The following is a 27,708-nucleotide window of genomic DNA, read 5'->3' as shown; positions in this document are numbered from 1 at the left end:
TTCTGTCAAAACAAATGAATAACGCTTGAGCGTGTGTTCCCAGACATTTGAAAGAAACACGTTTACTCTTCATGCTGGCTGCTGTTTGTTTCCGTTCCCGGCCTCCTCACCCGTTTGTCAAGCTCCCATACAACCCTGGGATGTGAAGGAGTAGTCATCTAGCCAAAAAGCAAATGCTCATCGGACAGTCGACACGCTAGTCGACTAGTCGCCTCCCCCCGCCCCTTGCTGCCTCCATCAGAAAGAGGCAGCAAGGGGCGGGGAGAGGAGAGGGTGCTTCAAAGTGGCAGCGCCGCAAGGAGCCCGGGGGTCTGCTGCTTTGAAACACTGCAAGGAGCACAGGGCCGGCAAGGGGCTGCCTGAGTCCCCCGCTGGCCCTGTGCTTTCTGCAGCGCTTTTGCCTTTGAAGTGTAGCAACAGCCATCGGGGGCGGAGGCACCCTAATCGAATAGTCCATGCAAATTGCATGGACTATTCAATTAGCCAGTTCATCTAAATTTAACCTCCCTAATGCGTCTCCAACTTACCTTATCGTTAACCATGTTTATTATGGTGTGTTGTGCTGAGAGATCAACCAAGATCAGGACCAGTGTTCTCTGTGAACTGAGTGCTTGGGCAGGATTTAAATGCTGCTCAGCTAGTTAACAGGGTGCCCACAGCTGGCAACATGTGTTTCTACTAGTGGTGCACCTCTGTACATGCCTCGGTGCACATACCACATTTATTCCACACTTGGATGGGAAAATTAGAGGGAACATTGATCAGGACCCCAATGGATTAGGTGCTGAGAAAAGACAGAAGAATAAATAGCTAGTCCCTGCCTCAGAGCATGTACAATCGACATTTATTTTTGTTCTGTGTTTGTCTAGGCCAAGCACAAGAGGTCCCAGTCAACAGTCAAGGCTCCTGTGTATGTTGATAATACAAATAATGAATACTCCTCACTATACAAAGCAGACACCGGGTGGGGGAAAGAGACTGAGCGGAGAAGTGAAGTGATCCGTGGGAAGGCAACAAGTGTCAGGTTAGTTTTATGATTTTTTAAATATTTCTCCATAGAGCCCCCCATGCATGCTATGGCCTCCCTGGTGTCGCTCACGAGGCCCTGCTTCATTCACAGGGAAGCACATTTCAGCCGTGCTTGCTGACATGGATATAAATGGCCTAGTGTGGTTTCCATTCCCGCTATCCCTGGTCTGTCAGTTCTTAGATTGTGAGATCTTTAGCGCAGGAGACGAGTCGCCCCTTCCGGAATGCTTGGAACACCTTGGGAGCAACTTCATGCTATCGCTTGGACAGCTTGAGCTCTTACCTCGCACTTTTCAACCATTGATCTCTAAGCACCATCCAAAGGCGGTCAGGGTCGTTCTTCCCCCTTGTACAGAGAGCGAAAGTGGAGCATGGGGAGGTGAAAGACCTTCCCCAGTAACTCCCCCGGCGCTCAGCAGAGTAACTAAGCATACAGTTCAGTTCAATGCTCTGTTCCTAGGCACTGTCTCACACGCCCACCCCCTTCTAAACCAGCCCCTGGATGGATTCCTAGTCAGGTACAGACACCTATACATCCCACTTCTCCTGCTGTAGCCAGGTGGGAGCGCCTGTGAGTTCACAATGCTCGGCGGCGCATTTCAATAACAACGAGAGGGACTGAAATATAAACAAAACGTTCTAAACAGATTTCTTGGGGTTCTGTGAAACACTAGCCCTTTCCACTGCCCCTGAGCTAGCGGAAGAGCGGCCTGTTCATTCGGAGGCTAGTTGACGCCTGGGTTGAGCAAAGCACTGGGGCGTGTGCTTCAAGTTAAGCCCTGAAGTCAGTAGGACTCATGCAAGGCCATAAGTGCTTTGATGAACTGGCCATGGGCCGCGGGTAATGGAGGCCAGAGAAGGCATTGCCTTCCCAAAACTGCCTACGCTGCCCAGCCGTGTTGGAAGGCCAGGACCACGGCATGACAACTCTGGTGCACCAGGTGGCCAGGAAGAATCAGGCTTGAGGGCTGGATTTGGGCGGAGCTTAGCGGAGGGGTAGGTTGTTGAAAGGGCGTGGTCTTGGAGGGAAGGGTGTGGCTTCGGGCAGAAGGGGCGGGGCCTTGGTTTGTCTTCCCCAGCTGGGCCTTCACCCCCCGCCCATGGATCTGGTGCCTAAGTGAACACAGTATCTCATGAGTTTGGGTGCTGGTGAAGTCAAGCTCAGGAAAGAGAGTGTTTGCAGGGTGTCCCTACCCTCTGTTTGCCAGGAGCTGGAAATGGGCATCAGGGAGAGATCACTTCATGGTTCCCTGTTCTGTTCCCTCCCTCTGGGGCACCTGGCATTGGCCGCTGTTGGCAGACAGGACACTGGGCTAGATGGACCTTTGGTCTGACCCAGCCTGGCCTGGTGTAAGTTGCCTAGTACCGTGTTGCTGACAGCCAACCACGTTCAAATACAGATAACGTTTTTGTAAACACCTCGGTGACATAGGGCAGCTATTGAAAGGTTTTTTATGCCCTGCACTCGGGCAGGGAGAGGGTGTACAAAAGTATCTGTGTGCCTGCCTGACGCCCAGAAAGATCAGTTGTCATCAGACTGGCCCCTTTGCTTCTTGTTTTTTAATGAGGGAATTCGCCCCCAGGAAGAACGTTTCTTCTGAGCGAGGCGGAGAATAGATCTCATCCACGGGGTCATGCTTTGGTGGGGTGAGACCAGAGATGAATGCAGCTTATGTGGTTTTTTAAGGCTGTATTGCTTATTTCACATTCTTTCCACATGCTGTCATTTGCTTCTGGTGAGTGGTTTACAAAATGCAAGAAAAAAATAAGAACACAAGAATGGTCAGACCGGGTCAGATCAAAGGTCCATCCAGCCCAGTGTCCTGCCTGCCCACAGTGGCCAATGCCAGGTGCCCCAGAGGGACTGAACAGAACGGAATCATCACGTGATCCCTCCCCTGTCACCCATTTCCAGACACCATCCCTACCCAGCCTGGCTAATAGCCACTGATGGACCTAACCTCCATGAATCTTGCTAGCTCTTTTTTGAACCCTGTTAAAGGCCTGGTCTTCACCACATCCTCTGGCGAGGAGTTCCACAGGTTGACTGTGCGCTGAGTGAAGAAAAACTTCCTTTGGTTTGTTTTAAACCTGCTTCCTGTTAATTTCATTTGGGGGCTAGAGGGGCAGACATTACAGTGTGCAAAGGGCTGCTCCTGGCAGTGTGACACCACCCACCCGAGATCGGGGAAGAAGCAAGTGCTGGGCATGAGGAGTTAAAACCGCTGCATGAATGAGTTCCGATAGCGATCAGGATCCCATAGCAAACGGGTGCTACTTGCTTACTAATCGGGAGATCTGAGGGAAGAGAGAGGAATCTGCTGCTGTATGTTGAGAAAAGTCGCTTCCTAAGAATCCAGAAAGAATCGGACGCGTAGAAAGGATGGCATTGGCCGCGACACGTGCGCGGAAGCAAAGGTGCGAGTGTTCCTCAGTCTTCCTGCTTCATGGCGCAAGCTGGTTGCTAGCAGGGCCCAGGAAGAAATGGCTCCTCCTTATCTCCCAGATGTGGAGAGGATCGAGGTCCTGGCTGGGATTCAGGAGACCTGGGCTCTTTTCGTGTCCTCCAGCATGTCACTTCCCCTCTTTGCACCTCAGGGTCCCTGCATGACGTAGAGCCGAGAATACCTCTGCTATGACAAGTGTTGTATTACGGTAGCACCTAGAGGCGGCCAGTCTGAGAGCAGAGCGCCGTTGTGCTGGGCCCCTACAGATGCCAGTAAGAGACAGTCCTTCCCCGAGAGTTTGCGATCTCATTAGACAAAGGGCTGGAGAGAGGGAGGGTTCTAATCTCCATTTCACACCTGAGAAACTGAGGCTTGTCCCACAAAAGATATTTAAGCTCCCAATATCCACTGAGCCTAAATTCCGCTGGGAATCTGGGCCAGAAAGACTGTGAGCTGCCCAAGGTCACACAGAGGGTCTGTGGCAGAGCTAGGATGGGCCTGAACCCAGCTCTCCTGCGTACTAGGCCAGTCCAGGACCGTGTGTCTTAGGCTAGGTTCTGCTTCCTGCCGAAGCATTCGATGCTGGCTATGGCCGGAGGCTGGCTAGCAGGCCAGGCTATTCTCACTGCTAGCTACTGTTATCCCTATAGCACTGGGGGGGGGGGGACAACACTTTACACCCCAGCATGGGCCCAGTCCTGTGAGGGGCTGCATGCCTGCACCCCCCAGAAGTTGCGAGGAAGTGAGGAGTTCAGACTCTTGTGGGACCAGGCTAGACAATGTAACAGACTAGGGATGTTAAAATGCAGGTAATTGGTTCACCGTGTCTGCTGAAAATATCAGCAGTCAGACAGTTCCATGCACCCGCAGCGCAGGGGGCAGCCAGCTCCCCGGGGGCCGGTGTGCGCCAGGAGCAGGACTGGGAGCCTCGTGCTACCATTTGGGTAACTGACAAGCACCCTCTTCCATCCCTAGAACAGACCAAGGATGCGGCAGAGAGTGGATGTGGGTAAGGCCCGGGGCTGTGTGTTGCTGAGGTTCAGCCGCTGTCTTTGTGACTCCAGCTGACATAGGCCATCCCATGGTCTATAACACTCTTCCAAACCAACTCCAGGCGGGATCCATCGAGGGAGCCCCTGTTCCTTGGGCGGAGCCACGCTGATTTACATGCGCTGCTGAGGATCAGCCCAGAGCTTGTTTGGAAGCGTGTAGTGTAGACGTGTAGACGCAGCAGCCCTCACATTCCTGGCGGGTATCGCCGTGGGGAGACGGGACGCTCGGTTCCCCTCCGCTCCCTGCCCTCCAGCGGGGATTTCAGGAAGGAGGAGGCGTATTTCGGTAACCCTGTTAGTCACTGAAACGGCTTGCTCTGCAGCTGCTCTGCCCACCGATCCCTGACGTGTTTCCTCAGTGGGCCCCGCACTCCCCGTCTTCAGCACATGCTGTGTCAAGAATTTCCCACTGCCCCTTGGGACTGGGGAAGGACAGGTGCTCCGCGACCCGTCCCTCTAGCTGGGGCCAGTCCTCCCAGCAGTGTCCCCATCCCTCCACTAGGCAGCAGTGCAGGCGCACGGATAGCACACGACAGCAGCGCAGCCATGCCTTTCAGCAGTGGCGGGAGGGAGGGGGGCTGGCTTTTTGGTGCCTCTAGCCTGAGATCCCCTGAGCTAGTTTTTAGAAGGTGCCAAGGCGCTTGACTTCAAGCGGTGTCCTGGGGGCTCCGGGGTGCTGAATGCCAGCCAGGCCCTCGGTGTGTATGCCTCACGCTAACCCTCCCCACGCCACGGTGCCTCTGGCTCTAGGTCCAAAGTCAGCGTGAGAGGCGCCAGTCGCCCTCCAGCAGTCGTCATGCAGAGCTGACCGTAAACTCCTAGATTCCCAGGCCAGATGGGAGCCTTGGGGTCTCCTCGTCCAACCTGGGAAGCTCAGCCCCTACCAAATTCACAGCCATGAAAACGTCTCCCTCCATTAAACCAGGTCTTCTGAGACCTTTGACTCTACAGGCAGATTTGAGATGTGACTGGGCAGCTGGTTAACCAATTCCCCATAAGCATCGCCTTTAACGGGTGATGCTCACCCGGCAACGGTTAATAGTTACCCAGGAGCAGCTCCCACGGGGGGGCAGGGGCTGGAAACCACCGCGGGGCAGGGCACCCCTAGCCCACACCGACTCAACCTCCTGCTATGGAGACAGGGATTTAAGATACGTTGACTCCAACTACACCATTAACATAGCAGGAGTTGCATGTCTTAGGTCGACCTTCCCCTCCAGTGTAGACCCAGCGGAAGAGGCAGCTGCTAGGCTGATGGAAAACTCTTCCATTGAGCTAGTACTGTCTGCACAGGTTGGCTCAACTGCATGCGGGGAGGGGCGGGGCGGGGCCGGCCTTACCATGAGGAGAACTGAGGCGGCCGCCTCAGGTGCCAGACTGTGGGGGGCACCACTAGGACCCAGCGTGTAGAAAATTGTGTCCGTTGCTGGTGCAGGTGCGTTCTCTGTGCAGCACCGCGAGGGGAGTAGAACAGGAAGGAGGCAGAGTTGAGACCTTTCAAAGTTTTGGCCCAAGGGAGGGGGTCTGGGGGCATCATTTGAGCTCCCCGCCTCAACTGCCAAAATGTTGTGGGCTGGCCCTGGCGGGGGGATTTTTCAGACCCCGCAGCGACAGATCTGTGCAGTGTAGGCAAGGCCCGAGTCTTACCAGCGCAGTCCCCTCGGGAAAGGAGGCAGTGTGTCTAGTGGTTAGAGCAGAATCTCCAGTTCTCCTGGGTTCTGCTCCCAGGCCTGTTGCTGATTTGCCCAAGTGATTTCCACTCTCTGGGCCTCAGTTTCCTGATTTGTGGACAGTGGGGTAAGGAGGCCTGAGAGGGGGGATGTGAGGGTCAATGACTGGACAGACTTGGGGATCGTTAGGGATGTTAAAACAGTTATTATTGTAGCCACTCGACATTGATATACTGGCTCCCGGCTTTTTGATTTTGCCTTCAGGAGATTGGCTGCCTTGGGAACTGGCTGCCCCTGCTGCAGGCTCTCAGACAGACTCAGCAGCGCAGGGCCGCAGCTGGCTCCCCGGGAGGCAGTGCATGGAGGGAGCCGGCTTTTAAGCTGGCTCCTGGTGCATGCCAGCTCCTGCCTGCTGCCTCACTCCCAGGGGGCCGGCGGCTGTCCCATGCTGCTGCCTCTCCTCATGTTTATCACCCACTCAAGTGCCCTCAGCTCCCATTTTCACAGAGCTCCCCTGCAGGGTGTCTCAAGCCGGGGGGGTTTCTTCGGGCTTGGTGCCGGTTCTAAAGAGCTGGGAAGCGATCCGCCCAATTCTGGTATGTGCCCGGATTCCCCTCCCCAGGCTGGGCATGGGGTCCCAGAAGCCAGAACTGAGAAGGATCCTCAGCAGTGAAACCCAAGGAGGGAGGCAGGTTTGGGGACACTCTCCAATGACTCTGGCTGCAATTCCTTAGTGCTGCCTTTTGCATCAGCCGCACTCTACTCCCTGTGTCTGCTCCCCACTGCAAGCAGGCAGGAGCCCGCGCCCTTCCCTGACCCCCGATGATACTACGCCAGGCCGTCCCTCCTGCCCCCCCCCTGCGCCATAGCAGGGAGCCAGGCCGTCCCTCCTGCCCCCCCCCGCCCCATAGCAGGGAGCCAGGCCGTCCCTCCTGCCCCCCCCGCCCCATAGCAGGGAGCCAGGCTGTCCCTCCTGCCCCCCCGCCCCATAGCAGGGAGCCAGGCTCTCCGTGGAGCCTGCGATGAAGCTGTCCAATTTGCTGATATTCTTGCTGTGGGACTTTCCGAAGTTGATGCATGCTGCACACTTACGGGAACATGTCCAGCACTAATGCCAGAAACCCCAGGAGCAAACGGACTGCTTCCCAGCCATGCAGAGCGGAGGCCTGAAGTTCAGGACAGCACTGGAATCTCCCGGATTCCTTCCCTGGTGTCACAGGGCTGGAGCCCCGGATTTCAACAGGCTTGGATCAGCCCTTTTGTCCCCGTTGGGTCCGATGACTGACCTGGAAACCTGGGAAGTGGAATGAGACCCAGCAGCCTCACGTTACACAGGTCACCAAACACCTTCCCACGCGACCAGCGTCAGTCCCCGATGACCTGGGCAAGGAGCCGTTCCTCTGCCCTGCGCTGTCCCTCCCCCCCAGCAACGCACGTCCCCGCAAAGCAGCAAAGAGGTTTCCACGCCAGCGGGGGACAGTTAGCCCGGCGTGGGACCCCGCAGTCTCGCGAGCGTACGAAGGGAGGGGCTCTTCCGCCATCTGTGGAATGAGCAATGACGAGGCCCCTTGAAAGGCGTTTCCTGGGGAGGGCCACATGGAGTTTGAACCCCTTTTCTGAGAGCCTTAAACCCGCTGGAGAGGAACCGGCTGGGCAGGTTTGGCATCCCCTCCCACACGGATCTCCCTCCGCCAGCCCAGCCATGGCAGAGCAGCTGGAGTCGGAGAAAGCAGCCAAGTCTCCGCGGCTCCCTCTGGGCAGGTGTCAGGGTTGGAAAGAAGCCCCCAGCCAAATGCAGGGCCACGCTGTGGTATCCCTCTGCAGACGCCTGCTGGCCACCGCCAGGACGAGGGGAGGAGCAAACCCAGCTGGCCCTTGCTCCTCACCCAGATGGAAAGTCAGGGGATTTCCAGGCTGTGGAAAAACAAAACCAAACAGGAACTGGCTGTGTGTGACAGAGGCCTGGCCTCACCCTGACACAGCAGTGTGCCAGAGGCCGGCCTGACAAGTGAAACCACCCACTCACTGGCTCGGATGGGGTGACACAGGACAAAGTATCCTCGCCTCCTGGCAGCCGGCATGAGCCTAGGGTTGCCAGATGGTTTCAGAAAAAATACCGAAAAAAAGGACCCCGGGAGTTGTTGAGAAAAAAAAACAAACCCCAAAAACCAAACACCGTGGCCCCTTTAAAAACCATGTGGTGAGGCTTTTGGGCCCTACCAGGCTGCCAGCGGCCGACTGCCATCTTGCCTCCCTGAGCCGGGCCAGACAGCTCCCCGCGGAACCCAGTAAGCACTAGGGGTGCCAGGCTGCCTCCATATTGAGCTGGACAGCCTGGAATTTTTGCCTCCTGACCAGGAAAAAATCAGAAAGTACCGGACATTTTAGGTCTCCAGTATTTTCTGAATATTTTTACCAGACAGGAGGTGAAAATACCGAACTGTCCGGTTCGATACTGGACACCTGATAACCCTACCAGAGCCCTGAAGCTGCTGTTGAAGCCAGTCCCATGTTAGACCTGTCCCGGATAGGGTTGCCAGATGGTTTAACCAAAAATAACAAACATCTCCCACTCCCCCCAAAAAAACACAGGGGAAAAAATATAAAAAAAAAGGACCCCGAGAGTTATTAAGCCCCCCCCAAAAAAACAGCATGGCCCCTTTAAGAAATGCCTTTGAGGCTTTTTGCCAGTGGCCATCTTGTTTTCCTGCTCCAAGCCAGAAGACAGCTCCCCTGCAGAGCCAGGCAAGTGGAGCCGGTTGCTGTCGTAGGGTTGCCAGGTGTCCAGTATTTTCGCCTCCTGGCAGGAGAAAAAAATCAGAAAATACTGGACACCTGGTAACCCTAGTCCCCGGGCAAGAGCCTTTGTCTGTTTCACAGGTTCCCCTGACAGAAGCTGGGTGTTAGAGCTGGAAGATGCCCTCTGGACCTGCCTCGCCCATTCTGCTCTGGCTAGCACATGATGGCCCCGAAGGCTTGGCCCCAGCCTAGCTTTAGATGTTGCAAGCCCCAAGGCTCCTTCCACCATGCCCATGGGAAAGATTTCACCCCATCCAAGGACTCTTCCCGTAAGGAAGCCTTTCCCAAGGATCATTGTCAATCAGCGATGCCTCATCTCAGCCCACTGCTCCTAAGTTCACCCTCCTCTTGGTTTGCTTCTCTGCAGATCTGAGGAGTGGCTGCAAAGTCATGCAGGAAGGATGAGTGCCTTCCTCAGGAATTTGCACCAGTTTCGGAGGCTCACAGTCTCCTGCAGGCTACTCCACAGTCCATAGGTTTTGAGTTTTCTGCCTGTGGGCAAAGTGAAAAGGAATTCTCCTTGGCTGTCCCCACAGCCAACTGTTCCCCTCTCCACTTACCCCAGTGCGGGCAGACGAGGCTCAGCATAGAACAGAAAGGGCAGCCAGTCCCTTGAGGGCAAAATCAAAAAGCTGCGGAGCTGTAACCAGCTAACGCGTAAGATTCCAGACAGGATTGGCTCCTAGCTGCATCTGTTCCGACGCCCTGTCTTGGACAGAGGCTGCAGAGGAAGGAAAGGGTAAAAATCCCACCGTGGACAGATGTGCCATCACCTGCCTCTCTTGTTGGTCTCTTGATCACTTGGAAGGCAAGACTGTTTGGGCCGTGTCTACACGAGCATGTGTTGGCGACAAAAGTCCCGTGGCCATTCAAAAGTCGCCAAACCATGTTTACACCTGCCACACTTGGTCGACAGCACAGCCGCATTGGTAGCTCCCCATCGACAGAGCAAAGCAGCATGGGAGGCCTCCCACAGAGCCCGGCCTGCCCTTCAGTCGCGAGGCACGGCGGGAACGTGGGATGCAGGGCCAGGCACTTGGGGAATGTGACAAGGATGGACTGGAGAAGGCTGGTTCGTGTAATTATTATTTATCACTTCATCTAGAACAAGCTCCCCTCCCCCTGTCTCACCACAGCCCCCCACTGCTGCAGGCTGCACCTGAAGAGGGCCAGCACCTAGTCCAGGGGAGGAACCTTTTTTGGATCAAGGCCGCACAAAAGTGAGATGCAAAATAACCCCTCACTGACGTGGCCCCCAGCTAAGAAGCAGAATGACCCTCCCCAGAGCCCGAGGTGGCCCAGGCTAGTAGATTTTGTGGGCCAAAGATGAGAGGTTGTGCGTGCGTGCGTGTGTGTGTGTGTGTGTGTGTGTGTGTGTGTGGCGGGGGGGGGGGAGGCTGCTGGGAAGCAGACTTGGGGTGTGGGAGCAAGGAGGATGCTTCATGCTCCACGCCCAGTTGCTGAGACTCCCCATGAACCCTGGCACTTGAGAACAGTTCCCGGCTGCCTGCTGCAGCGGTTAACTCCACAATGAGCCTCTTCCTCCTCCGCTTCCAGCGCTTCATCAGGAACGTCGGCCTCAGGGCCAAGGCCTGTTTCTGCTGACAGAGCCTTCGGAAGTATCCACAGGGTCCTTGCCTGAGGACATGGGGTCCCCACCAGGACTGCGTCCAGTTCTTTATGAAAACAGCATGTCGTGGGTGCAGCACCAGACTGGCACTTTGCCTTCTTTGCCTTCCGGTTCGCCTGCCGGAGTCCCTTCCTCTCAGCTCCGCACTGCAGCGTGTCTCGCTCCTACCCTGTCTGACACAGGGCCAAAAGAGTCCCATTTCCTGCGGGTCACTCGCGCTGTGATTTCACCCATTCTCCTCCCCCCCCCAATGCACGGATCAGATCCAGACGCTCTGGGGTGCCCCACTCAGGGGAGCGTCTTGAGCGAGAGCCACCTCTGTCCCCCCGAGAAGATGCTGCGAGGAGCACTGTGCGCTGAGCCAGCCAGCAGGAAATGGATTTTAAAGTTCCCGGGGCTTGCAGAGGTAGGGGCGCATTTCTGCTTTCCTGCAGAGCAGCGGAGTTCAAAGTGCTGGCCAGAGTGGCTATTGAGGCACTATGGGAAACATGCTGGGGTGCAATAAACTCGAAAAAACCTGTCAGTACACACTGCGTGATTGCCGACCGGAACGGGAGGGGCAGAGACACACGTCCCTTGTGACACTGGGAGTTTTTTGTTGCTGAAACGGGGCATTTTTCACGACTTTTGTCCTGTGGCAGCGTGAACGCTCTCAGGGGTTTGGCGACAACTTGCCTGTGTCGACAAGTCCTCCAAAACACCTTCTGCAGGCCGGTGCCTTTTTCTCCTGCTCCACTTACACATCCTCGGGGTGAAGTACCTGCCCCTCGTGGTGCTCAGGAACACTCCTGAAAGGATCCCTCTCTACTCTGCCCATTGCTTTGTAGAGGAACGGCTACTTTTAAATCCCCGATTGAGTGCCCAAGCAGGTTAACTTGTCCCCTGCAGGTTTGTGTGTGTCCACTGATCCATACTAACCACTGCAGTTTCGCACTGGTTATTATTTGCACTGCAGTAGCACCTGGAGACCAGGGCCAGGGATCAGACCCTCACTGCTAGGAGACATCAGACCGATACAGCAACCAGCTGCGGAAACACAAGCTCACAGGGAGGCGATTGTGTTGTGTGTCATAATAGTGGTCACAGCACACCAGCTCCCTAGGACTGCCAGTGATGCAACCAGGAGAGTTTAATTGCAGAGGAGTTGCTAATATCTGCACTTCCAGTGCATGTATTTGTTCCTCTCTGTGTTACATTAAACCAGGGTTTCCCAACCTATGGGTCAGGACCCAAATATGGGTCGCTATTACATTTCAAAAGGGTCAACAAGTGTCTCCCCAGGTGGCTCTGCTCCCTTCTCCCCCCGTTTTTGAACTGCCCTGGATCACCAAGTCTTCCTGAATTGTCAAAATGGGTCCCCGTCTGGAGACGGTTGACCGCGGCAATAAACAAAGAGCTCAGGGACGCTTAAAAATCCATCTTCGAACAGACAGACTCCAGCAGTCATTCCCCCGGGACACAGCTGGCGTTTGTGCAGCAAAAGCAGGCCGTGTATTCGCTGCCCGTCCTAGCTCTCAGCTGCCGTCTAGCAAGAGAAAACGTTCTCTGTTTCCAAAGCACTCAGATATCCCAGCACTGTGGCATAAGGCCCAGAAGAGAATGGCACCGACCTTCAAGGGATATGGGCTAACAGGCAAAGCCCCCATGTTTGGTCCTGGAAAAAAGGCTATTCCAAAGCCAGTGTAATCTGCACACCTAGTAGACATGGTTCACTGTCCCAGGAAGTGGGATTTAGACCACTTACAGCAAGAGAAAAGAATGAGGCTATGTCTACACTGCATCTCTCTTGTGCAAAACCTATGCAAATGAAGCACAGAATAGCATATTGCTGTGCTTCATTTGCATAATTAATATGGGGCCGTTTTTGCACAAGAGGCTTTTGTGCGAAAAGGAGCTGTCTACACAGCTCCTTTTTGCGCCAAAACCCCCTCTTGTGCAAAAAGGAGCAGTGCAGACAGCTTGAAGACGGCCCCTAATTAATTATGCAAATGAGATGTGGCAATATGTTATTCTGCGCTTCATTTGCATAGGCTTTTGCGCAAGAGGGATGCAGTGTAGACATAGCCTGAGTGTGCTGTACAGCCGTAGCTGAGAGTCAGCTGGCTTTTAGCTCATGCAGTAAGCTCCAGGGGACCCCGGTTTGGCGTTACCCCAGCGGCTGTCTTGAAATGGGTGTGATGAAATGACGCACAAATGAACCAAAGACTGGCTGTAAAAACATTTGCCAGCAGCGCTGGAATCCCTAGCCCACATCATGCCTGCACCTGAAGTGCAGAAGGCGAAAGTGTCCTGAAGGTGCCCAAGCACAGAGTCTTAACTATACCTAGACACCGAAAGGGAAAGTCACCAGACTTGTGGCACTTTGCTCACCTTGGACCAAAGCATACCCCTGGGCTGTGTCTAGACTGGCCAGTTTTTCCGGAAAATCAGCCACTTTTCCGGAAAAACTTGCCAGATGTCTACACTGGCCGCTTGAATTTCCGCAAAAGCACTGACGATCTCATGTAAGATTGTCAGTGCTTCTTGCGGAAATACTGTGCTGCTCCCATTCGGGCAAAAGTCCTTTTGCGCAAAACTTTTGCGCAAAACAGCCCAGATTTGTTTCCTGCAAAAAAGCCCCGATCACGAAAATGGCGATCGGGGCTTTTTTGCGGAAAAGCGCATCTAGATTGGCCACGGACGCTTTTCTGCAAAAAGTGCTTTTGCGGAAAAGTGTCTGTGCCAATCTAGACGTGCTTTTCCGAAAATGCTTTTAACGGAAAACTTTTCCATTAAAAGCATTTCCGGAAAATCATGCCAGTCTAGACGTAGCCCTGGTGAAAAAGAAATGAATCACCCTTGGTGGTGTTAGAGAAGTAAATGAATCTTCTCTTGACGTGAATAGTTGAAAGGAAAAGGCAGAGCGGGAGTGGGGCGGTTGCTTCCTAAACTGATCCGAGTGAGAGAAGGCAGAGAGGAAGGGTGCTGGTGGTGGGACCATTTTACATCCTCCTCTGTTTTGGAGTGCGTCACTTACTGTCTTTCAATGGCCCGGGCCCCGCGCTTCATTAGGCCCCGCGTATGCGCTAATTCCTGTCGGCTGTGGCCGTGGCGCACGCACGAAATTGTGCTGCCCTGGGCCCCACAGCACTATCATCCGCTTCTGCCCTCAAGCATGGTTATGACTGTGGGGAGGAGCCCTGTAAATCTGTAGTTAAAATGTGACCTGGTCAGTTTCAGAGCCGTGGAGGCCTGGACCCCTGTGTCTCTGCACAGCTGGGTGCAGCCAGGACCACTTGCCCGGTGTGAAAAGCTGCAATGGGATAGTGTTGGGGCAGCTAGTTCTGTCACAGCTGGCTATATTACGCAAGATTCCGGCCAGCTGTTCTCTGCCGTACTCTTGAATTAGCACGGCAAAGCCGGGGGGAGGGACGGACGGGTCACAGTGAGATGGGGTGGGGGCATATTGGCAAGAGTCGGTGTGTGGAGGAAGACTGCTCAGTTGCTGGGCCTGCCGGTGACTTGATCCCCTTGGCCCTGTGTGTCCCTCTGAGTTGGCAGGGATGGAGGATGCTGGGGGGGGGGGGGGGGGGGGTAGCAGGCTCTGCTCCTGGACTAGGAGAGGGCTGGTGAAGGAGTCGAGTGGGTAGGCTCCACGCTCAGGCTCCCCAGACTGGTGAGAGGGTGGATGTGGGGTTAAGACCAGGGCTGACTGGAGGAGCTGGAGGCTGACAGGGTGGAGTGGTGGGGAAGGGAAGGAAGCGGGGTGATTGGGCTATGTTGGGCTGTTTCTAACACTGGATACAGTCCAGCCCACTCAAGTGCGGGGGCACAACCCCCCGAAGATACGGAATGGAAACAGATGTGAAGGAAATTGCACATACAGACACGGAGCATGTTTAATGAAATGCACACTGAGGACTCTCAGGCAAGGTGATGAGTGGGAGGCCGGCTGGCTTCCTCTAAGGCTGCGCCGATAAAACCAGTCCTTTTGTTCTCCTTCCCTCCTCGGCAGTCAGTTTCTGATGGCGCTGGAAAGGCTCTTTCTTAGCTGGGGGGTGTTTGATGGCGGCTGAGCAGAAGAGTTCTTGACACTGGGGGGCTGTGTCTAGACTGGCAAGTTTTTCCACAAAATCATCTGCTTTTGCGGAAAAACTTGCCAGCTGTCGACACTGGCCGCTTGAATTTCCGCAAAAGCACCGACGATCTCATGTCAGCGTTCTTGCAGAAATACGACGCTGCTTCCGTTCGGGCAAAAGTCTTTTTCCGAAAGACTTTTGCGCAAAAGGGCCAGTGTCGACAGCAGAGATTTCTTTTCCGCAAAAAAGCCCCGATGGCGAAAACGGCGATCGGGGTTTTTTTGCAAAAAGCGCATCTAGATTGGCCATGGATGCTTTTCCGCAAAAAGTGCTTTTGCGGGAAAGCGTCCTGCCAATCTAGACGCGCTTTTCCGAAAATGCTTTTAACAGAAAACTTTTTCGTTAAAAGCATTTCCGGAAAATCATGCCAGTGTAGACGTAGCCGGGATGTTAATCCTGCCGGGGTTCATGCTTAAACTGATCCCTCTCCGCCCTTCTCTTGTTTTAGCATCTCCCCGTGTGTGTGTTGGGGGTCGATCTGGGGATGTTAATTGCTGTTTAAAAAGTTAATCGTTAAATGCAACGTTGACCCAGTTAACACTGGAGCGGCCCCTGCGTGCCAGCCAGGCCGGAGCATCCCCCTGCCCATGTCACGCTGCAGGCTGGGGCCACTGCATTGCGCCATGGTCAGGAGGCTACTCCCGCCCGGCCAGGCCCCTCATGCCATGGGCTGCTCCGGCCAAGCTGGGCCTCTGGCTAACCACTTACCTGGTCAGCTTGCAGCTTCTGGCATCTTTTCAGACTCTTTAAACCTATGTGGAGGCATGTCTGGTGCCCCGGCTGCTTAACCTGGGGCTGATGGGCCATGGTCCTAGAGCTTGAAAGAGCTCTGGCCACTGAGTATTTTATACAGAATCCCCTCAAGCAGCAGCAGATATAGGGCAGGGCGAGCGGGGAGGCTGCCCCGGGCCCCGCGCTTCATTAGGCCCCACGTATGCGCTAATTCCTGTCGGCTGTGGCCGTGGCGCACGCGCGAAATTGTGCTGCCCTGGGCCCCGCGGCACTATCATCCGCCTCTGTCTTCATGCATGGTTATGACTGTGGGGAGCAGCCCTGTAAGTCTGTGACCCCAGGCTCTAGGAAGCTGGGCCCCGTTTTAGCTGCTGCTCTCGGGGTTTCACTCTTGTGGGGCTCAGTGACTCCTTGTGATTTGTGATGGGCTGTCCCGGTTAGTAAGGATGATGGTTCTTACTGCCCCCTCCCTCCCGAGCTAAACGCAGAAGCTGCTGCCCCTTAAACTAGAGTCACGACTCAAAGCCTCTGTTGGGGACGGCAGGAGCCCTGCAGGATGCCGTCGCTGGTGAGTTCCATGGGGAAACACTGCAGATGGCCACTCCCCATTTAGGACACTCCCTGGGTGTGTCTGCACTGCATGGGGAAATAGCTCCCCCGTGTCTTAACAAGCTGCCTGTTATTTCGAAATAACAGGTGCGCTATTTGGGCATCCCTGTAAGCCTCTCGCAGTAGTGCGTTATTTCAAACCCTGTGTCCTCACACCCCATCTCCTGGACCAGGCTTTCTTGTCCGAGTCCAGCGAACATGAGGCAAGAACAGGCTGCGAGCAGAGGGAAAGGAGGGGTTCCACATTCCACAGAAGTAGCATGAATGTGGCAACCGGCACAGCCAGACACGAAAGCCTCTTTGTTTGGCCACAGCAGCAAGTCACCCAACACCTGACCCCACAACAGAGACAGAGACTCCTCGTTTTACACTGCCTGGAAACACTCCTGTTTTATTCATGCTCACAGCTCTTCTCACTACCCTGTGGTGTGGGAAGGCCGAGCGGGTGGCAGTGGGTCTGGGCTGTTGGTAGTTTCTATCTGAGGAGATTAAGCAGAAGTGGGACAGCTGTATTGTTCTGATTGGATGAGATCAGTTAATGCCAACATAAAAATAGCCCCTTATGGAATGCACATGTTGCATGAGCCTGTTGGGGTTTATTTTTGTCTAGGTGTCCAGGGAATTAAAAGTGGCAAAGAGCCAATGTAAGTGACAGGAAGGGAACCATAAAAAGGACACCTTTGGAAAGGTGGCAAGGCGAGTTACCAGAACAGAGTTTCTTTCACTTCAGGTCTGTGATTCAGTGTTTCTGTGTCAGTTCACGGAATGAGAGCCCGGGGTCGGTGGGAGGCAGAAGCAACTGTAGTTCTAATGCAGTGACATTCCTTGGAATCTGGTCCTGTTTTAACAATGCTTTCCTAGCACTTTGCAGCCTGGCCTGCTCCTAGATGAGGGAGGATTCAGCAAACCTCATTTTGTGAGTGGGAAACCGAGGCATGCTGGGGAAGGGACATAAGGGAGTGACAGTCCCCAGCAGTGAGCCTTGCAGCCCTGACTTGGGCTCGTGCTGTGCTCTGAAAACGGCGGTGCACACAATTGGATTGCTGGATTGTGGGCCTGAAGTCCTCCCCTCTCCCTCACAGACCCAGGATGGGAAAGTCTCCCCAGCTGGTTTTAGCGCTGCAGAGCAAGCCCCTGGACCTGGGCCCGGAGGCTGGCGTTGCAGACGTGCCCTGGGCAAGCAAACGGCCTGAAGTGTCCCACTGATGCAGTGGGAGTGTTGGGACCAGAGCCCAGCCGCCCCATCTCCATCTGCTTTGTTCTAACCAAGTGTGTCCAGCCCGCGGTACGAGTCCCCCGAGGGGCGCTCGCGAGACGTCTGGGGGGGACGTCACCGCTGCTGAAATTCGGAGAACACTGGATATTTTGTTTGGACGGCGCTTTATTGGTTTTGTTGCTTTTTACACCCAAAAAATGTCATCGCCAGCCCGGCTACGGTTCAGTTGTTTAAACAAATTTGCAAGGGAAGAAAAAAAAGGTGCGATGCCGCGTGTCCCAAACCTGGGGGGGGTATTTTTCTGAGAAAGGGGCACTTTGTAAAGACTCTGTCTAGCCCCCCCCAGCCCTCTGCACCCCCAGATCCCGCTGCTGGCTCGCGTGGCCCTGTAGGGGGCAGCCATGGGCAGGAGCGCACGGGGCGGGGACTATGGGGGCGGGGCGATGCTGGGCACGAGGGCGCAGCAGGGGGCGGGGCAGGGAGCGGCCTGTGCCCAGCAGCGGCCTCGCGCCCCGCCCCGCTTCCGGTTCCGGGCCGGAAGTTCGCGCACGCAATACGCCCCCAAGATGGCGGCGGCGAACCCGGAAATGAGGATCCGCGGCTCGCAGGGAGTTTGAGCCCCGACCGCCCCGCGGGGACCAGGTGAGCCCCCCCCGCAGCCCAGGCCCCTCGGGGCCCCTCCCCTCCCCCGGGCTGGGATCTCTGGGGCGCCGTGGGGGGCAGGGCCCTTAGCTCCCCTCCCCCCGGGGCTGTGGGGGGGCAGGGCCCTTAGCTCCCCTCCCCCCGGGGCTGGGGGGGGGCAGGGCCCTTAGCTCCCCTCCCCTCCGGGGCTGGGGGGGGCAGGGCCCTTAGCTCCCCTCCCCCCGGGGCTGGGGGGGGGCAGGGCCCTTAGCTCCCCTCCCCCCGGGGCTGGGGGGGGGCAGGGCCCTTAGCTCCCCTCCCCCCCGAGACTGTGGGGGGGCAGGGCCCTTAGCTCCCCTCCCCCGGGCTGGGATCTCTGGGGCGCCGTGGGGGGCAGGGCCCTTAGCTCCCCTCCCCCCGGGACTGTGGGGGGGCAGGGCCCTTAGCTCCCCTCCCCCCGGGGCTGTGGGGGGGCAGGGCCCTTAGCTCCCCTCCCCCCGGGGCTGTGGGGGGGCAGGGCCCTTAGCTCCCCTCCCCCCGGGGCTGTGGGGGGGCAGGGCCCTTAGCTCCCCTCCCCCCGGGGCTGTGGGGGGGCAGGGCCCTTAGCTCCCCTCCCCTCCGGGCTGGGGGGGGCAGGGCCCTTAGCTCCCCTCCCCCCGGGACTGTGGGGGGGCAGGGCCCTTAGCTCCCCTCCCCCCGGGCTGGGGGGGGCAGGGCCCTTAGCTCCCCTCCCCCCCGGGGCTGGGGGGGGGCAGGGCCCTTAGCTCCCCTCCCCCCCGGGGCTGGGGGGGGGCAGGGCCCTTAGCTCCCCTCCCCCCCGGGGCTGGGGGGGGGCAGGGCCCTTAGCTCCCCTCCCCCCCGGGGCTGGGGGGGGGGCAGGGCCCTTAGCTCCCCTCCCCCCCGGGGCTGGGGGGGGGGCAGGGCCCTTAGCTCCCCTCCCCCCCGGGGCTGGGGGGGGGGCAGGGCCCTTAGCTCCCCTCCCCCCCGGGGCTGGGGGGGGGGCAGGGCCCTTAGCTCCCCTCCCCCCCGGGGCTGGGGGGGGGGCAGGGCCCTTAGCTCCCCTCCCCCCCGGGGCTGGGGGGGGGGCAGGGCCCTTAGCTCCCCTCCCCCCCGGGGCTGGGGGGGGGGCAGGGCCCTTAGCTCCCCTCCCCCCCGGGGCTGGGGGGGGGGCAGGGCCCTTAGCTCCCCTCCCCCCCGGGGCTGGGGGGGGGGCAGGGCCCTTAGCTCCCCTCCCCCCCGGGGCTGGGGGGGGGGCAGGGCCCTTAGCTCCCCTCCCCCCCGGGGCTGGGGGGGGGGCAGGGCCCTTAGCTCCCCTCCCCCCCGGGGCTGGGGGGGGGGCAGGGCCCTTAGCTCCCCTCCCCCCCGGGGCTGGGGGGGGGGCAGGGCCCTTAGCTCCCCTCCCCCCCGGGGCTGGGGGGGGGCAGGGCCCTTAGCTCCCCTCCCCCCGGGGCTGGGGGGGGGCAGGGCCCTTAGCTCCCCTCCCCCCGGGGCTGGGGGGGGGCAGGGCCCTTAGCTCCCCTCCCCCCGGGGCTGTGGGGGGGCAGGGCCCTTAGCTCCCCTCCCCCCGGGCTGGGGGGGGCAGGGCCCTTAGCTCCCCTCCCCCCCGGGGCAGGGCCCTTAGCTCCCCTCCCCTGTCTCTGGGGCGATGGGGGGAGGGGGCGGGATATGTCTCTGCTTCTACCCCGTTCTCTCACGCCAGGATTTCTGCGTGTGAGGGAAGAGCTCTTTGCTTTCTGGTTCCCTGGGGCCAGGTTTCTCTTCCTGCTCCCCTCATATCAGGGTCTCTGGGGAGCTTGTGGGGGCAGGTCAATCTTCTGTCCCTCTCCCTGGGGTCAGTTCTTGGGGCGAGATCTGTCCTGAATCTCCTTCTCTGTTGGTCATCTAATTTCCTTTTCTGGAGGGGAGGGGACAGGGCTTCAGGTACCCTCCAGCGAGGCTATTCCTTCTCAAGTTATCTTGATTAGTCAGACTTATGACAGCCCTGAAGGTGTAGCTGTTTGAGTCATTTCCTGGAGTACAATCCAGCAATGCAACTACCTGCGGATGGAAGGTTTGGCTAACTCTTGTTCGTCATCATGCTTAGAGTTAGGTGGGGAATCTGGACTGGGGTGTGTCTGAGCCATCTCCAGTTATTATTGAAGATAATCCTACCTGTATGCAGCCCCTATTATCCAAAACCCGATTACAAGAATCCATTAAGATGTCACTTCTGGAGTGCAGTGGGGAAGCTCTTTAAGAGTAGGGATGTAAAATCCTATTTAATTGGCTAACTGGTTACACAATATGTTAAAGGGGGACAAGTGAGGAGGCTGCTCCAACCCACTGCTGGGCTGGAATGCTGCCCCATCACCAGCGGGGTGCCCGGGCCTACTGTAGACAGACGGGGGCTGCACTGGAGCAGCCTTTGTTTGTGGTGCAGTCCCCTGCCCATGGCAGGTGGGAGCTGCTCCAGCCCCACTCGTTAACCTTAACCAGTAAGCCTCACATCCCTTATTTAAGAGTGCAAAGTAATACCATGTGATAGTTTGGGACAGGAAGGGAGGAGTTCTGTTGGCAGGCATCCTGCTTTTGAAGGACCTCGGACATTGTAGTAAAGTGTAAAACAATGGACCCTTCCCTCTAGGGGTGTTAAATTGCAAGTCATTGATTAATCGAATAGCCGATACATTTTTGCATCAACTATTCGATTAGTCCATAGGGCGCCTCCACCTTTGAAGTGTAGCACCAGCCCTAGGGCTTTTGCTACACTTCAAAGGCAAAAGTGCCGTGGAGAGTATGGGCCAGATGGGGACTCCCCCACTGACCCTGCGCTCCGTGCGACGCTGTTGTTTTGCAAAGCTGCGGGGAGCGTGGCATTAGGCTCCACGTGGCGTTTCAAAGCAGCAACATCACATGGAGCCCAGGGTCAGCGGGGGAATCCCCTGCTGATCCCGGGCTCCATGCAGTGCTGCCGCTTTGAAATGCCGCGTGCACCCTGGGGACACCCCTGCTGGCCCTGTGCTGCATATGGCATTTCAAAGCAGCAGTGCTGTATGGAGCCCAGAGTCTGGCTCCACTTCCCCCCTGTGGAGCCCAGAGGCAGCAGGGGGAAGGTGGGGAGAAGCAACAAGTCGACTATTACCCCGTCAACTATCCAATAAGCATTTGCTTATCGGATAGTCGACTGGTCCTTCACATCCCTACTTCTCTCTGCTCAATCCTGGTGGACCTGCTATTGTTACACAACTAAATACAAACAATTTTTTTTAAACTCTGGCCCTTTTTTTTGTGGGGAAAGAGAGTCTTTCTAGTACATTGTGGGTTTTCACTTAGGTAGATAAGGCAATAGATGTTAGTGATGGAAACAATCTATGTGTTGCAACTGACAATGTAGTCTTGTTCCTCACAGTACATTCTCCAGGGGCCTTTCTGTTAACTTTTAAATGACTTGCATAGCACAGCTTCTATCAAGTCCGTAGGGGCCTATTCCACATGCTAATATGTCTCACTATTAAATTTTTTCTGGTTATTTTTAGCTATTACTGAAGCACAAGGAGGAAATCTCTTATGGAAGTGTAGCTCCTAAACTCATGGGTACACTCCTTTTTTATGTATATTACTGGCCAGATTCTTCCACCTTTTCAGAGCCTGCATAGCATGTTACTGCAAGAAGACCGAACAACTGAAATGTGGTGACTTATGAATCTTAGGTGTGAGTAGGGGTATCTGAATCTGTCCCTATTTGATGTCTAGACCACCAGCCAGCATTTCCCTTGATTTTTCTAGTATAAAAAAATATTTTTAACATTGAAGTAACTGCATTTAAATTCTAATGTCAGTTCTTAGTCTGAAGCAAAAACTGGTCTTTTCTAATTCCATCTAAGCTTAATTCTCCCAAAAGATAACTGTTTGCATGGAACCAGGCTGATATCAATGAGTGTCTCACTTTTGATTTAAAACCAGCAGAAATCCACTCTGAGCTGAGACCTTGAATGCAGGTTCCTGCTGTTAATGGTGCTGATTGAATTGCTCAATTCATAGCCCCTGAAAAGTGAAGTTTATGGTGTGACAGACTCTTAACTCTAGTGTAGCTTGTGGTCAGCTAGTTACTTGGATCTTAACCAATGACTCTGTAAAAAATGGCATTAAGAGGTTTCATGTTTATTGTGATTCTGGAGCAAATGTTCTCAGTCTACAGCAAAAGTGGATGGCTTTTCTAATTTCCAGACCTGCGTATTTGCTAAAGGATCGGAAAGTTTTCTTGGGTTCTCTTTGGCCTCTGCATCATCCTCACTTGCAAATTATGCAGGCAGGAACATGTCCTCTGTTGTATCTGTGCACTCCTATTGTCTTCAGGGTGGAAGAGGGGCGGAGATGGTTGCGCAGGCTTCACTGTGGGAGAACGTAGCCCTAGAGTTGGAATTTTTAAATTACTGGTTCTGTTGGAAGTGTTTGAGGCAGGCTGGATTCCAGATCGCTCTTGTGTAGCTGGCTTGGCTCTGTAGAGTGGGCGTGCAGGGGTTGCCAGAACAGACTCTTGTTGATGGAAGCAGGAAACAAAGGGTAGGGATAAATGGTAAGCTTTCAGAATGGAGAGAAGTAACTAGTGGGGTCCCCCAAGGGTCTGTCCTGGGACCAATCCTATTCAACTTATTTATAAATGATCTTGATAAAGGGGTAACAGTGAGATTGAGGAGTCCTGGATTCTGTTACCATCCCCTTCTCTTGACCTATGTGGGGATCCATGACAAATCACTTAGCTTGTCAGTGTCAGTTTTCCCATCCACATAATGATACTTTCCATCTATGCAGCCTGATGGCTAGACCCATGAAAGCTGTATTGCTGAAACCTTGCACTTTTCCTATGTTTATATACTGTTCAAAGCAAACATACCTTCACTTTTGTCTGCATTCTTGTTAACCCTTCGAAGCAAGAGTCTAAAACATTCCTGCATCTTGATACTCGGTAAGATTAGCGTGATTCTAGAGCATGAAAGTTTATTAATTAGATTCTAGTTTCCAAGGACAGCCCTTGGTGGGTAAAGAACAGGTTAGGAACTATTTAGAAAAGCTAAACATACACAAATCCATGGGTCCGGACTTAATGCAGCCCAGGGCACTGAGGGAGTTGGCAAATGTCATTGAGGAGCCTTTGGCCATTATCTTTGAAAAGTCATGGAGATCGGGAGAAATCCCGGATGATTGGAAAAAGGCATCTTTAAAAAAGGGAAGAAGGACGATCCAGGGAACTATAGGCCGGTCAGTCTTACCTTGGTTCCTGGAAAAATCATGGAAGGGATCCTTAAGGAATCCATTTTGAGGCACTTGGAAGAGAGGAAGGTGATTAGGAATAGTCAGCATGGATTCACAAAGGGAAAGTCGTGCCTGACCAATCGGATTAGCTTCTATGATGAGGTAACTGGCTCTGTGGTTATGGGAAAGTCAGTGGATGTGATATACCTTGACTTTAGCAAGGCTTTTGATACGGTCTCCCACAATATTCTTGCCAGCAATTTAAGGGAATGTGGATTGGATAAATGAACAGTAAGATGGCTAGAAGGCCAGGCCCAGTGGATAGTGATCAGCGGCTCGATGTCAGGTTGGCGGTTGGTTTCTAGCGGAGTGCCCCAAGGTTCAGTTCTAGGACCGGTTTTGTTCAATATCTTTATTAATGATCTGGATGAGGGGATGGGTTGCACCCTCAGCAAGTTTGCGGATGACACTAAGTTAGGGGGAGAGGTAGATACGCTTGAGGGCAGAGATAGAGTCCAGAGTGACTTAGACAAATTGGAGGATTGGGCCACAAGAAATCGGATGAGGTTCAACAAGGACAAGTGCAGAGTCCTGCACTTGGGACGGAAGAATCCCAAGCATTGTTACAAGCTGGGGACCAACCGGTTAAGTAGTAGTTCTGCAGAAAAGGACCTGGGGGTTACAGTGGATGAGAAGCTAGATGAGAGTCAACAGTGTGCCCTTGTAGCCAAGAAGGCTAATGGCATATTAGGATGCATTAAGAGGAGCATTGCCAGCAGATCCAGAGATGTCATTATTCCCCTTTATTCGGCTCTGGTGAGACCACATCTGGAGTATTGTGTTCAGTTCTGGGCCCCCCACTACAAAAAGGATGTGGACGCATTGGAGAGGGTCCAGCAGAGGGGGCTGGAGCATATGACTTATGAGGAGAGGTTGAGGGACTTGGGTCTGTTTAGTCTGCAGAAGTGAAGAGTGAGGGAGGATTTGATAGCAGCCTTCAACTTCCTGAAGGGAGGTTCCAAAGAGGATGGAGAGAGGCTGTTCTCAGTAGTGACAGATGCAGAACAAGGAGCAATGGTCTCAAGTTGCGGTGGGAGAGGTCCAGGTTGGATATTAGGAAAAACTATTTCACTAGGAGGGTAGTGAAGCACTGGAATGGGTTCCCTAGAGAAGTAGTGGAGTCTCCATCCCTAGAGGTGTTTAAGTCTCAGCTTGACAAAGCCCTGCCTGGGTTGATTTTAGTTGGGATTGGTCCTGCCTAGAGCAGGGAGCTGGACGTGATGACCTTCTGAGGTCTCTTCCAGCTCTATGGTTCTATGATTCTGTGAGTATTTGAATGATGTAGGGCTGGCAGAGCTATAGCTATTGGGTAGTCTCATCAACAGAACATAACGGCCAGGCTGGGTCAGATCAAAGTATCTTGATTTGACACTGTCCCTTTAAAAATGCTCTGAAAGAATCTGCTGAGCTGCCATGGGTGAATGGTTTTTGGACACACTTCCTGCAAGGGTCCTGTCAGATCTGTAGAGTCCTCCCACCTCCATGTTTTCCCATGCTGTGCCTTCCCCAGTCTTGAGTAAGAGAGAATCCCTTTGAAAAGACTACTCCATGCTGAAACTAAGTCGGACTGTTGCTACACTTCAAAGGTGAATGTGCTATGTGGAGCCCGGGGTCAACTGGGGACTCCCCCGCTGAACCCGGGCTCCGTGCAGCGCTGCTGCTTTGAAACGCCGCAGGGAGCCTGGCGTCAGGCTCCACGTGGCATTTCAAAGTGGCAGCGCCGCATGGAGCCTGGGGTCACTGGGGGAGTCCCTACCTGATCCAGGCTTCATGTGGCGCTGCCACTTTGAAACGCCGGGAGGAGCTTGGGGACACCCCATCTGGCCCCAGGCTCCATGTGGCGCTGCTGCTTTGAAGTACCCCCTCTTCTTCCCCCCTCCACCTTGTTGCTTCTTTCTGATAGAGGCAGCAAGGGCCGGGGAAGCGAATAGTCGGCTACCCTGTCGATAAGCATTTGCTTTTCGAATAGTCGACTAGTCTTTCACATCCCTAGTTAGCAGTACCTCTCCTGTAACTGGGTCGTTGCTGAGCACTGACACTTCCTCACCCACAGCCTGCGTTATCTTGTGGGCTAGCCCCCATTCACTGAAGTAGGAGACAGCAGGACCTACTGCCTTGTATGGTGGCACAGAGCATTTAAAAATTGGAGCTACCTTCGGCTTCTTTCAGTGAGATTTTTCTTTCCACTATAAATAGATAGGAAAGACACCTTTAAAATTGTTCCCATGCATGGACCCAGTTTGGCAAGTTTCAGCATGGAGTAGTCTTTTAAATGGCTAAGTTATAGCCCCCTGAAATGGCTTATGATGGAAATGCTGACACAACTTAAATGTTTTTTGAATAGGAACACTGTAATAAAAAGCTAACTGTGCAGTTACTGAAAACTGAGCTGTGATTTTAATCACTGGAGTTTGAATGTGTCAGGAAACCCTTCCAGGCTTAATTGAGAGAGGTTTATATTCTTCTTTGAAACATAATTTTAAGTTTAAAATCTTTCCAGTCTTTTTGGTGACACAATCTTAGAACTGTAAATGTATGAAAAAGACTGCCGTCGCAAAATACGTGTTGAGCCAGCCTGAAACAAGTTTAAAGTGACATTTATGTATCAGTAAGGAGGCAAGCTTTGATGCCTTTGTACAGCTTTTTCCACTGTGGGTGATAATGTGGTAAATCAGTGTTCCTAGCTCCTCTGGTAGTCCAGCACATAGGGTCAGGAACTTTTGGGCTAGGCAGACACCATGCACTCCTGAGTTGTGGGGTATAACTGCAGCTTTGGTTGGCCTAGCTCTGTCACTTTGTTGTACCTCAAAGTTCTTTAGTTAGGTCAACCTTACCCCTGGTTCGGATGGGGCTAGGTCGATGGAAGGTGGATTACCATTCCGTATTGATGGAAACCCCCTCCCATTGATGTAGGAAGCCACTGCACTATGACCCCACAGCAGCCTAGCGGCAGCCCCATAAGTGTACAGCTGTAGTGTAAATGTACCTTAACGTCACTCCCTTGTTTCTTGAGAGAGCAATTGGATCCCACGGAGGAGAAAGTTGGTCTTGTGGCTGAGGCACAGGATAGGGAATTTGGAGACCTGGGTTCTTGCCTCTACCCTACTGGATGACCTTGGGCAAGTCGTTTCTCTCTTTCTGTACCTTCGTTTCCCTCTCCCCAGTAACAGACTGGTACAGCACATGCCTCCTTCACTGGCATGTTTTGTGGTGTAGTTTGTTTATAAAGCACTTGGAATTCTTTGGACAGAAGTGTTGTCCAGGTCGTGCCAGACACGGTACATTTACTTCAGTGTTAAGTGTTAGGGCTGCTCATGATCTTACAACATGTTTTCTTGCAGGATAGAGACTCAGGTAATGTGAGCAGGCAGGACTCCATTGAAGTCAGACACTGGATGCGTGTTTGCCCAGGATGATAATGCCCCGATGAGTCAGATGCTTGGCTGAATGTACTTACCCGTGTCACCCGCGCCGCTCTTTGTGCGCGCTCATAGGGGTTCTACAACCTTGTGTGCCTTTGAAATTTCGGAGCGCAGCCACGCGTCTATGTGGTGTATAGGTCTCCCCAGAAATGTTCTGAGAGTTTCTTGGCAAAGTTGGGGGAGGAAGGCGTTTTCTTGCAGATGACTTTTCTACCTGGAAGTAGAAATACGTCGTTTTGTCTCTGACCAGATAAAAGGGCTCTGATGGGATTCTGCCTCATCCCTCCCTGTAACGTGCTTCCCTTGAAATAAACCATCCTGACTGTTTGGGTCCTAGCTTCAGCAATATTCCCTTGCTATAAACAAAATGTTTGAATTTCATGTTGAGTCATTCAAGTCAAGGCAGCCTGTGAGTGAAGGGGGAGACTGTGCTTTACAGCCAGTCCTTTGTGAGGAAGAAATATGAAACTCTGAACTGTGGGTTGTTCCTCTGACAGTTCTGCTGATGGAGTTAGTCTGGGGAAGCATGAAACATAATGTCCTAATGTCATTCAGCAAGCTGAATGAGTGACAAATGAGCTCAGAATTGCAGATAACTCAGCAGCCAGAAAGTTGTATTGTGCTGCGTTGAGTTAAAAGTTTCTGTAGAAGCTTTAATGGAAAATATATTGGCATGTGGGTTAACAAAAGTTCCTCTCCAGTGTGTGTGAGCCGTAAAACAGCTGAAGCATTGGACTGATTAATTTTGTTGTTTTATTTAAGCTTATGGGTCAGAATGGAAGTTTCTTGCTTTTTTCTTGGGGAATTCAGGGAGTAATCTCTTGGGCCCACATCAGCAGCAAGGCTCAAAAGTAAGCCTTTCCAGATTTCCAGGTCTGAGTATTTATTATTGCCTTTCTGTAGTGCGCTTCACCTGTGAGTCTCAAAGCACATCATAAGCATGAACGAGGTAATACAGCCACCTTACTTGATGGGTTAGCTGTCTTACACTTGGAGGCTCAGAAGCACAGCGGAGTTAAGTGACTCCTCTGTTATTTGTGCACTTGAACTTGCCTGCACAAGGAAGTTGTA

At 54.1% G+C, this 27,708-nt stretch overlaps 1 protein-coding gene across 3 annotated transcripts in view; it reads left to right on the top strand.

Moving 5' to 3' along the window:
• Window positions 1–886: 886 nt before the first annotated feature.
• The window catches only part of SBNO2 (strawberry notch homolog 2), a 121,697-nt gene continuing 94,875 nt past the window's right edge, over window positions 887–27,708 (top strand). Inside the window, exon 1 of one of the 3 annotated variants that reach the window (XM_075902659.1) lies at window positions 887–1,024. The gene's annotated coding sequence lies outside the window, so the exon portion shown is untranslated. Of the gene's footprint in view, window positions 1,025–17,797; window positions 17,945–19,617; window positions 19,974–27,708 lie in introns of those variants that run through there. The other 2 variants (XM_075902658.1, XM_075902660.1) reach the window with 2 other exon arrangements.

Source organism: Pelodiscus sinensis, chromosome 19 (genome assembly GCF_049634645.1).
Source record: "Pelodiscus sinensis isolate JC-2024 chromosome 19, ASM4963464v1, whole genome shotgun sequence".
In the NCBI taxonomy this organism is placed as follows: domain Eukaryota; kingdom Metazoa; phylum Chordata; order Testudines; family Trionychidae; genus Pelodiscus; species Pelodiscus sinensis.
This window is presented reverse-complemented; position numbering and strand designations above follow the sequence as displayed.